Source organism: Peromyscus maniculatus, chromosome 2 (genome assembly GCF_049852395.1).
Source record: "Peromyscus maniculatus bairdii isolate BWxNUB_F1_BW_parent chromosome 2, HU_Pman_BW_mat_3.1, whole genome shotgun sequence".
Taxonomy (NCBI): Eukaryota; Metazoa; Chordata; class Mammalia; order Rodentia; family Cricetidae; genus Peromyscus; species Peromyscus maniculatus.
In genome coordinates this window covers 165,717,196-165,728,305 of record NC_134853.1, presented here as the reverse complement: position 1 = coordinate 165,728,305, position 11,110 = coordinate 165,717,196, and positions in this window count along the sequence as shown.

Here is an 11,110-nt window from a genome sequence, read left to right as displayed (position 1 = left end):
CCTCCCAAGGGTCCTGGCATTGCCCTGGTCCCTGGTCAGGAGGCCTCAACACCGTGTATAGCCCCTCATAGCACCCCCTGGACAGCAACAGGGCTCCCCCATATTCTTGTTTTACTCCCCTCTTCAGCAGGCAAAATGGAGTGAAGGAATGCAGAGCCATGAATCTCAAGAGCACTTAATTAGTCTCAAAATCACTTTTGTGGAGTTTCGTTTCCAGCGTCAGGCAGCCTGAGCCCAACTTTCTGGCCCACTGCTTTCCGGCCGCATGACCTTGAACAGGCTGCATTTCTCTCCGAGCTTCCGTTCCTCCCTCGGTGAGATGGGGGTAAAGATGGCACCCACATACAGGCTTGCTCCAAGGATGCTAAGGGATCCTAACAGCCTACCTATCACGTGGTCTGACAAACAAAAGTACACAGTAAATGTTGGGTCCTGCATTGACCCCTGTTCCACTCCCTCTTCGTGCTCTGGTCTCAGTTTCTCCCTCTAGAAGATAAATGTGCATCCCTGCTCTCTAAGACCCTCCAAGTCTGGTGATCTGAAGTGAGGGTGCCCCCACACACACATTTATTCTCACAAAAGCATTGACTCTTTCCTGAGGACACAGCCTTGCCTACTTGGAAACGCCAAGCTTCCTCATCGAAGTTGGCTTTCCTGGTCTCGTTGGGAGCCACCCAGCAGACGCGTTCGCGTTCCCATTTCTTTCCATCACAAACAAATAAACAGTAAGAGTCCAAGGACCTGCTCCTGTTCCAAAGTGTTACACCAAGTCCAGATAAATAGTCCCAAGGTGTCTGTGTTCCTTTTATCTTTCACTTTATTTAACCAAATTAACCACTCTCAGTGTCCCCTGCCTGGGTGTCGTTTTCCGTCATATAAAATACAATCACGCCTGCTTGCTACATGTTTCAGATACTTTATCATTAACATCAATTCCAGCCAAATTAGGAGTTTCTCCCAACATAATTGCCCTTCCCATTATCCGGCGCTTTATTTTTTCAAAGCACTTTCCGACCATTAATTAGTTAACCCTTAGGACGCCCCAGAGCTGGCGCTCAATGTCACCCTCCCTGTCTCCTGGCTGGGAAGAGGAAGGAGGGAGGGGTCAGGTGCTTTGCTGGAAATCACTCTGGATGTGCGGAGCTGGGGGAGAGGATGAGGCCGTGGGAATCCTCTTTCCAGTCTTAGACCTCTGGCCTGGGCCAGAGCCAGACCTGGGCTGCCAGCATCTGGAATGTGACTTGAGCTTAGGAAGAGGTCCCCAGAACTTTAAAATGGATAGGATGCCTAGCATTGTCAACCCTTTCTCCATGGCTTGCTGAATGAAAGAAGAGAATACAGTATGGACCGGGTGGGACGCCTCCGCTAGGCACAGGACAGCGGATAAGAACTTCCCAGGCCTAGGGGCCAGCATATGCTGTGTCTGTGCCTCAAACTGCATTTGTTCCCATCGTCCACAAGCACCCACTAACAGGAGCCCAAACCCTTGATTTCCCCACTCTAGAATGCCACAAAGTGAGGGGCTGGCTATCAGTGTGATCGGTAACAGCCAAAGTCGAGGAAAACTTGGGGTGTTTACAGAATTAGATCTTTGGGCACCATTCCAAAAGTGAGGCCTGGCTCCGTCCATCACTCTGCCGGTGTCTATACATTCTCCTTCCCCGGCTGATGGCATCCACGAGCCTTTGTGGTCCCCAGTTAGGTGGGCAGGTGCAAACTTTAGGGCAGACGTCCCAGGAACCATCTGGAAAAATCATCATGATTCATTTCTGGCATGGGGTTCTGGCTCTGTGGTGAACTCCGATCACAGCTCCTAGGGATACACTGTCAAACTACCAATATTTTACATTTACAGCCTCTCTCTGGGTTGGACTTCTTTAATGATTTTTTTTTTCTTAAAATACATGAGCTGGCTCCCACGAGGACATTGCCAGGAACCTGCAGAGAGGTTTTCCAAGATGCTCAGGTAGGCTTCACACATCCCTCGGTGTCAACAGCACATCATCCTTCCAGCTGCCCAGATGCTGGGGCTACACATGCTGCGGCAGCCGGCAGCCTGAAACCGTCCCTTACCCTCCTCCCACCTGTCCCCTACTACTGCTCTGCGCGGATAAGGACCTGCGGGCCAGCAGAGAGGAGCTGACAGCTTCACCCTCAAGATGCTGGGGTCTGAGTCCCAGCTCTGTTGCTTATGAGCAGCTTGGCCTTGGACAGGGAGGCCTGTCTATGACTCCATGTAGACTGACACCCTCTGGCCCAGTGTGGGGGCTCAGGGGATTCGAGCTATCAAGGAGTGGAGAAATGGCTGCTTGAGAGTTTCACTCTTCCAATCTCCTGTTTTGTTTTGTTTCTTTGAGGCAGATATGGAAGGGGAGAATGCTGGGGTTCGAACCCAGAGTCTTTTGTGTTTTAGGAAACTGCTCTACCACTGTCTTAGCTAGGGTTTCTATGGCTGTGATAAAACATCATCACCAAAACAACTTGGGGAGGCAGGGGTTTATTTCAGCTTACAGCTCTCAGGTCACGCTCCATCCCTGAGCAAAGTCAGGGCAAGAGCTCAAGGCAGGAGCCTGGAGATGGGGACTGAAGCAGAGGCCATGGAGGGGTGGCTTGCTGGCTTCCTCCTCCATGGTGTGTTCAGCCTGCTTTCTTATAGAACCCAGGACCACCATCCCAGGGATGGCCCCACCCACAGTGGGCTGGGCCCTCCCCCATCAATCACTAACTAAGAAAATGTTCTACGGGCTTGTCAATAGGCCGATCTTATGGAGGCATTTTCTCATTTGAGAGTCCCTCCTCTCAAATGACTCTAGCTTGAATCAAGTTGACACAAAGTTAGCCAGGACAACCACTGAGCCACATGCCCATCACCCTCCAGCGTTCATTTCGTCTCCATCTCATTTCTCTCAGGTTCTGGGTCTGAGTGTGCCAGCCAGGTGATGGGGTGGGATGAGGCCTTAGAACTCTCCACCTCTTTATAGAGGGGAGTTAAGAGGGACAGATCCCCACCTGCTGCCCAAGACATCCTTGTTACCTTCTTGATGTCCTCCTGCTTCAAGCTCAGCTCCCTTATCATCACTAGCAGCCCCACAAGAGCAGGGCGGGTAAGGCCCAGGCAAGGTGAATCCTCCCTCAGCTGCCATCCATGTGCCTGGCGCACGTGTGGGCAGCACTTCTACCAGGAGATGCTCGGATTACCCATGGAACTGCATACTTCCTGGGCAGTGCACTCTTCTGTGAACTCGTCTCTCTCTCTCTCTCTCTCTCTCTCTCTCTCTCTCTCTCTCTCTCTCTCTCTCTCTCTCTCTTTCTCGCCCCCTCCCTACCCCATGTCCCTTAAATTTCTGGGACTCTGTGCAGTTATATAGACTAGCTTCAGATTGCCCCAAACCAGGGGGATACTTCCTCCTGCTGATGCCCTGACAGCCTCACCAAGCAGCACGGATATTGTCGTCTTTCTCCACACTGCGGTATCCCCACGCTGTGCCCACTCACCAAGTAACAAGGATAGCTGGGTGGATCAGGTTTGGATCTTGGCTCTCCCAAGAGAACTTTGGCAAGTGCCTTAACCAAACTGTGCACTATCCTTCACCTGGGGGAGGTGATGAGGGGGTCCATGGCCAGAGCTCAGCACAGTGAATAGAGAGTAGGCCTGGCGTTAGTGATATACAGCTATGTCATGCGTAAAACTCAGTGTAAGGCTATAATCGGTAATGGGTTGGATTCCATGACTATCAAGGGTTTGTAATACAACAGATGAAGGTTTCTGTAGGCCCATTGGCCAGTTTAAATCCCTAAAAAAACACAGTTACTGAAGTTCTACATGTTACCAATTCACGAAGCACTCACCTGAAGATGCTGCCTCCCATGGGTTTGTAGTTCACTTTTCAAAGCTCAAAGAAGTTAAAGAACGGGCTGGAAAGATGGCTCAGCAGTTGAGATCACTGACTGCTCTTCCAGAGGACCCAGGTTCAATTCCCGGCACCCACATGGCAGCTAACAACTGTCTGTAACTCCATAATCCAACACCTTCACACAGACATACATGCAGGCAAAACATCAATAAAAAATTAATTAATTAAAAAAAGAAGTTAGATAACTTTCTTCAGGTCACAGAGAAGAGCCAGGTGGTCAGTCCAGAAACCCCAGGTTTGGCTTCTAGAACCTTCCTCCACCTTCCACCACTGGCTTAATTCCCCCACCCTACCTTAATACCCCCCACCACTCTAGATGAGAACTTGGTTTGAAACCTTGGCTCACCTGGGTATAGCTGGAGGCTTTGAGTGGTCAGCTGGTGCCTGATGGGCTTAATGCACCCTTTGGTGGCCCAGCATCACAGGGCACCACACCACAGACTCTGCCCTCTTCGGTGTCCCAGCATCACAGGGCACACACCACAGACTCTGTATGTTTCAGTGGTCCAGCATCACAGGGCACCACACCACAGATTCGAGAAAAGCCACATCCTTGACAGAGGCAGCGGAACCTACCAAAAGCATTTGGAAAAAGGGGTCAGACTTGGCCTTGCCTGCCTCATGGCTCTCCCCAACCTCTTGACCCTTGCTCGGGACTCATTTCAAACCCCACCCAGGGTCCTTGAATACTCATACTGAGTAGGGAGTCCTCCTAAGAGGTCTCAGCGGCCCTGCCCTGAGGCTGACAGGGTACCAACAGCCAAGGCACACAGTCACTTTCCCAGAGAGATCCTGTGTGTTACTGTGGGCCAGAGGTGGAACTGCTCTGCCTGGCCTGCAGTGCCCCTGGCCCAGGCCTGCTGGGACCCACTGTCCCCCTTCCTTCTTCCCGGTGGATCAGGTGTAGAGACCCCAGTGAGAATGTGGCCAGCTTTTTGTTAAACCTCACTCTAACCCAGTGGTTCTCGACCTTCCCAACGCTGCCACTCTTTAATACAGTTCCTCATGGTGTGGTGACCCCCAGTCATAAAATTACTTTGTTACCACTTCATAACTGTGATTTTGCTACTGTTGTGAATTGTAATATAAATATTTGATATGCAGGGTATCTGATATGAGACCCTGAAGGGGTCACGGCCCACAGATTGAGAACCGCTGCTCTAACCCTTCATGATGGAGTCTGTCAACATCCATACCTCCCTGATGTTTAGCCTGGGACTTCCAGAGATCCAGAGACTGACCCAGCACAGTGCCTGGCTCCCAAGGCCACACCCAGCAGGTCCACAATACACACTTGAGATGTGTTTGTCGAATAAATAAAAACACACCCTACCGTGAGTACATGAAAGATGACAACTCCTATGAGCCGGCCCCTACCACATGACAGTGCAATCTACAGGATTTCTCCACGGTGGCTTGTTCGGCCTTTGCAACTGTCCTGTGGGCAGGCACTGTCAACCTCACCTGCATATATGCAAATCAGGTCCAAGGTAAAGTGACTCATTCTGAGCCGGAACTCAGGAGCACAGAGGTAGCAGGAAATAGGCTGGCAGTTCAACCCAGGCATCTGGATGTGGCATTCCAGCCCCATGCCATGACAGGGCTTCTGGTACATCAGGATTAGGGGTCCAGGGATCTTAGGGTCTCAGAACTCTGCCTCCAGGCTCTCCCTCTGCCCCAGCAGCAGCTTGTGTCCTCAGCCTGCAGGCAAGCACAGGGTCCAGCTTATTCTCAGTCCTGACTGCTCTCCCAACACAATCCCACCATTGCCTATACAGGGAATTAAGACTCAAATCCTCGTTTGACACGATGCAGGAGGATGCTAAGTACTTAAGCGCTAATTAATTAGTGAGCGGTACCCGCTGCCATCAGCCACTGGAGGAAACCTCAGGCAGACCTCCAGAGTGCCAGTGTCCTTCAGCCACGCAGTCCCAGGATCAGCCAAGCATGGGGACAGAGAGGAAGGGGCTGGCTGCATGATCTCAGCCCAGCCTCTGGTGAAAAGAGGGTCCGGGCTAACCCTGACCCCTACCTTCAAAGTCCCTCCGAAGTTGAGGTGTGGGGGCTCGGGTTCTGGGACCTGCCCAGCATGCCAGGGCCCTGCAGGTAAGACTCTCTGAATGAGGAAGCCTCCATCTGTGTGACTTTGCCACAGGCTCTCAAAAGAAAGCAAGACCCCATAGCAGGGCCAGTTGGGAGGCCACCACAGAAGGAAGCCTCTTGTTCTCCGAGGCCAGCTGGTTTGCGGCTTTTCGGGGCTGGGCCAAGAGGCAGGCAGGCTTCCCAGTGACAAAGGAGGGACCCCCTAAAGACAGCTGCGCTGAAGGAACACTAGCATGTGCTCTCTGCTCATCTGGACCTTAGGTTCCCATCTGTGGTGAGCCAAGGCCCACTTCCCTGGTGGGGCAGACGCTAATAACATCCAAAGGTTCGGAGTCAGATTTGAGTCCCTTCTAGCTGTATGGCCTGTGTGAGTCAGTTTCTGGGCCTCAGTCTTCCCAGCTGTCAAATGGACTAGCAGTTCTCCATAGGCTTGTTGTGGGGCATACCACATACGCACATGATACACAAAAAGCCCTGTGTGCAGTGTCTTCCACATAGCAATCACAGAATAAAGAGTTAACAGTAGTTGATACCATCCTCACCTTCTTCAGGGGGCCCTCCCACTTGACCCTCATCGTTTGTTTGTGAGCGAGCCTGAGTTGTGTAAGTTAGCCAGACTGTATATGTGCAGCCCTCGCTATACAGCCGGGCTGGTCTGGAATATTCCTCCTTTGCCTCTGCCTCCCAAGCATTGAGAGGCACTTGCCACCACCACACCTGGCTTGACCCTCATAACTGCGGAGCACTGTTGGGTAAACAGTCCTCCTGGTTTACTTGAGACTGTCTTAAGTTAGCAATGAGAATTCCGTTGTCGTGAAAACCCCTCAAAATCTAGCACGGTTTGGGACAGCCAGTCAGAATCCCTGTTGTGAGGACAGAGTGGAATGATGGAGGGAAGTGGGCAGAACTGGTTTTTCACCACACCTTTCTCCTCAGAGTCGGGACTCCTTCCTCTGGTCCCTTCAAGACCCTCCCCAGAGGCGGCCAGAGTTGGGAAGGGCCAAGCCAGGGGGGCTCAGAGTCCTAGGAAGACCTGTAGGAGACTGAGCTCCAGCACCTTCCCTGAAGCTGTGGCTTTGATAATGTCTCCTGGCCTGTGGCAGCCCCGAGCTCCGCCTCCCTCAATATTTGCTCAACAATCAGCCTAGAAACAGCATTGTTCAGGACTAAAAATGAAAAACATCAGACTGGAACTTGTTTTTTTCTCTGCTATCCAAATACCTCTGGGTCCTCAGGAGGGGAGGGGAGGCCGTGGCTCTGCCTTGAAGACCGGCCAGGCTAGAACGGGTACACTCCGTTCTAGCTCCTAACCTCTGCTATCACCAGGAGTTTGGGGGCACAGCCTCAGTTTCTCCAGGCGCTCCAAAGGGGGCTTCAGACCAAGAACTGAGTAAGACAGGAGAACATTTAGCTGAACCAAAACAGCACTCACCCATTTCTTACTGAAGTCTCATCCCCGAGGTAGAGATGGGGAAATAGAAGGTTAGGACGCTCACCTGAGAGCCAGTGAGATGGTTCAAAGGGTAAGGAATCCATTACACAGCATGAGGACATGGGTTCAGATCCCTAGCAACCATGTAAAAAGTCAAACGTGGCCACATGCATCTGTAACATACACACACACACACACACACACACACACACACACACACACACCCCACACAGGGAGACAGAGACAGGGGGTTCTCCCAGAGTTCACAAGTTCAATGATAAGGTCTTGTCTCAAAAAAAGAGATGAATAAAACAATTGAGGAAGTCATAGATGTCAACCTCTGATGCCCACAGGTGCCTGCAAAACAACACATGAACACACATGCAGGCATATATAATCACACACACATACACACACACACACACACACACACACACACACACACACACACACGCTCACACTCACACTCACACACACTCACACCAATAACAACAACAAACCCAGAGTTAGTCACGGAAGAGAGAGAAAAGAACTGCTGCTGACATTTCAGGGGAGCCAGAGTCACCCCAGAAATGGGCTTTCTCTTTCTATTGTTTGCTCATTAAACACCTTTATCAAGGGCTGAGGAGCGAGTTCAGAGTCGACACCCACTCCCTCCACCCCACAGATTCTCAGGCCGGTGTGCCCAGCGCCCCATCTCTCCGTCCCAGCAGGGAGAAGATAAGAGCCCTGGGGGACCCTCACAGTCCCACCGTCTTCTCTTCATACACAGGAGGGACAGGCCAGCCGTGTGTCCAGCTCACTAGGCGGCCAGGCAGCCTGAAATGTGAGATCAAGTGTGTCTAGCATGTGAGGAATCACCTGCACAGGCCAGGGAAGCTAGTCCCGGAGAAGAAGCAAGACCCGGGTTCCTTTTGCTGCGCTGGGTACCAGACATTTGATTCCTATGTTCATTTTTGCCGTGCTGGGGACTAAACCCATAGCCTCCTGCATAAATAGACACTACACAAGCACTCTCCCAGGGAGCCTCACCCCGGCCTTCCGGGCACTTCAGACGCAGCCACTTCCGGAGAATCACAGCAGCCCTTTAAGCCTACTCATCCTCATGCCCTGTTCTAGCATGAAGAGGGAAACTGAGGCATGAATAGGCTGTCCACGGCAGAGTTGACTCAACCTAGCCTGACTACGTTATTGGCCATAAAATCCCAACTCTCCCCCTTCACAGCCGTGGCATCCATCACCTCAGTGGCCCATGTCTTTGTTTCTTTGTTTATAACACGGGTCAATAACAATACGTCTCACAGTGACCAGGAGGGTGTAGTGGAATTTCTAATGTAAGGTGCCAGGCAGTAAAGAGCACTCGGCAGTGCGGCTATTGCCACCATCGTCTGTAACCAGAGCGACACCAGGCAGCGTCTGTGACGGCTACTCGGTTATCATGGGTCCGCCCCGAGCTAGGCACTCAGAAGGCTAGGGACCTCGTGTGACATCGGAATCCCCTCTCCCTGCAACTGCCCACCCTGCTCCATTTATTCCTGTGCCCTCTCTGGCCACTCTGAATGCCCTGATCTTGCAGGATGCGTTCAGGCCATATGTGCCTGTGGCCTGAACAGAAGCCACCTGCTCAGGTGTCCATGTGCCCTCCTCTCGTGCCTATTCCTGTCCCTATTTTTTCAGTGGGGCAGGGTGGGACATAGGGCCTTGTTGGAGGCCCGAGGCCTGGGTTCTCATCTTGGATAACTCTCAAATTGGTGCCAGCCTCTCCCCAGCCTGGTCCCCAAAGACCCCATGCATCTACCGAAGACAAGGTTGAAGGAGCCCGAGGAACATGAGAGGCTGGAGAGTGGGAGGACTGGGCTGAGGACAGAGGAATAAATCTATGGTAGCCATTCCAGCTTTGATCTGGAAGTTCCGACCCCCACTGAGGCTTCGGTAACTGTCACACCTACAAGGCGGGGCCGAGAGAGGACCCTGAAGACCTGAGATCCAGATGCGCAGGCTATCTTGGTTCCGGGACCCTGGAAGCTGGAGGTAGACCGAGCAGAGTTCTCCAGAGAACACCGCTGGACTGTGCTACACCTTTCCCAGACCCTGTTACCTATCCCTTCACTTGTAAGTTACCCCACAAAATAAACTGTGGAGTTGCCTTAATAATTTCACCAATAATCTATCCCTGGGGACGCAGTAGCCTCCTGTTTGTGAAGCTGGTCCTGGGCTGCCCCTGCCCAGTTCCTGCCTATTAAGGGCTCTGCTCAAATCCCACCAGAGCCCCCCCATCTCAGGCCTGGCAGGACCCGGTTCCAATTCCTTCACATGAGTCACAAGGTCCTTGGTGACTCTGCCATCTTCTCCAGTTTGGCCTTCTCTTCCCTTTCCCTGCTCTGACACCCCGGCCGACAGCTTTCCCTCCCTCCGGCCAGGCTGGCTTCATGTCCCATGCCAGGATCCGTCTCTGCCTGAGCCTAGTACAGAAGAAAACATTCCCTGGACTCCCTGTCCTTCCACTAAGATTTCAGGGAGTCTGGCTTTTCCTGAGTGTCGGACACACCTGCTCTCTGCAAGCTCACGCTGACCAAGTTCAACCCATTCTTCTCCAACAAGTGTTAATGGAGGACTTGCTACCGGCACTTCCGGGATGAGCCTAAGTGGCTTGCAGCCCTGCACCCTAGACTCCTGGAGCCCTAGAGGCTGCAGGGACAGGCACTATCTTGAAAAGCACTCTGGGAATGTGTGGCGCCTTCTCCCTCGTGGCCCCATAGCATCTTTAAGACCAGAACCATGTGTTAATGTTATTGTCTCCTCCCCGCCCCTGCCCTGTAGAGCACAGCGCTTGACTTGGCCCAGGAGGCCTCTGGGATGGTGTGAGTGTGCCTTGGAGTCTCCCAAGTGCCAGGTGGGGAAGACAGACTGCTGCGGGGCTTCCTGAGGGAGGTGCCATGGGCAGGGCCTGGGAGCATGCAGAGGCTCAGAGGAGTTGGGAAGGACCTGGGCAGATGCTCTCTGGGGGATGGGATAGAGATGGGAGGAGCAGGGAACTGGGAGTGAAAAATGGATGGGGACTTTGTCTACGCCAGGGCCAGTGCAGTACCTGTAAATAACATTTAGGAAAGAGCCAAGCTGCCCACCTGGCCATGCCATACCCAGGACCCTTCTACCCTATTCTGCCTAAGGTGGCTGGGGCCGTAGGTCTTTTCCACAGGGAAAGCAATGGCTGCAGTCTGGGACAGAGACAAGGGTACCCTCCCCCAGTCATGGAGCCTTGGGAGTGCCCTGGGCAGGGCTTGCCCAAGCCTGGCACACCAGCTGCGCCCTCCACCCTGGGACGTCCTGTACCCAGGAGGACTTATTAAAGGGACAAAGGTCCCATGGGGTGCAGGCACCCCAGGCTTAAGCCTGGCAGTTGGCCCAGGCCTGGCTGCAGCAGGAACCCCTGCTGTCAACTCTGGTAACTGAGGCAGGCCTTGGAGCACACAGGGGGTAGGTCTGGGTCCAGCCTCTCTGGTGGAAGGCCACTCAAGTCACGTGAGGATGGCTGCTCCTTGGTGGCTGCTCTTTACCTACAGGGTGCAGGTAGGACACAGGATGCTTCCGGCCAGCAGCATGGAGTATGAATCTTTGATCTGAGTGAGCTGTGTGGCCTTGGGCAGGCAATGTGACCTCC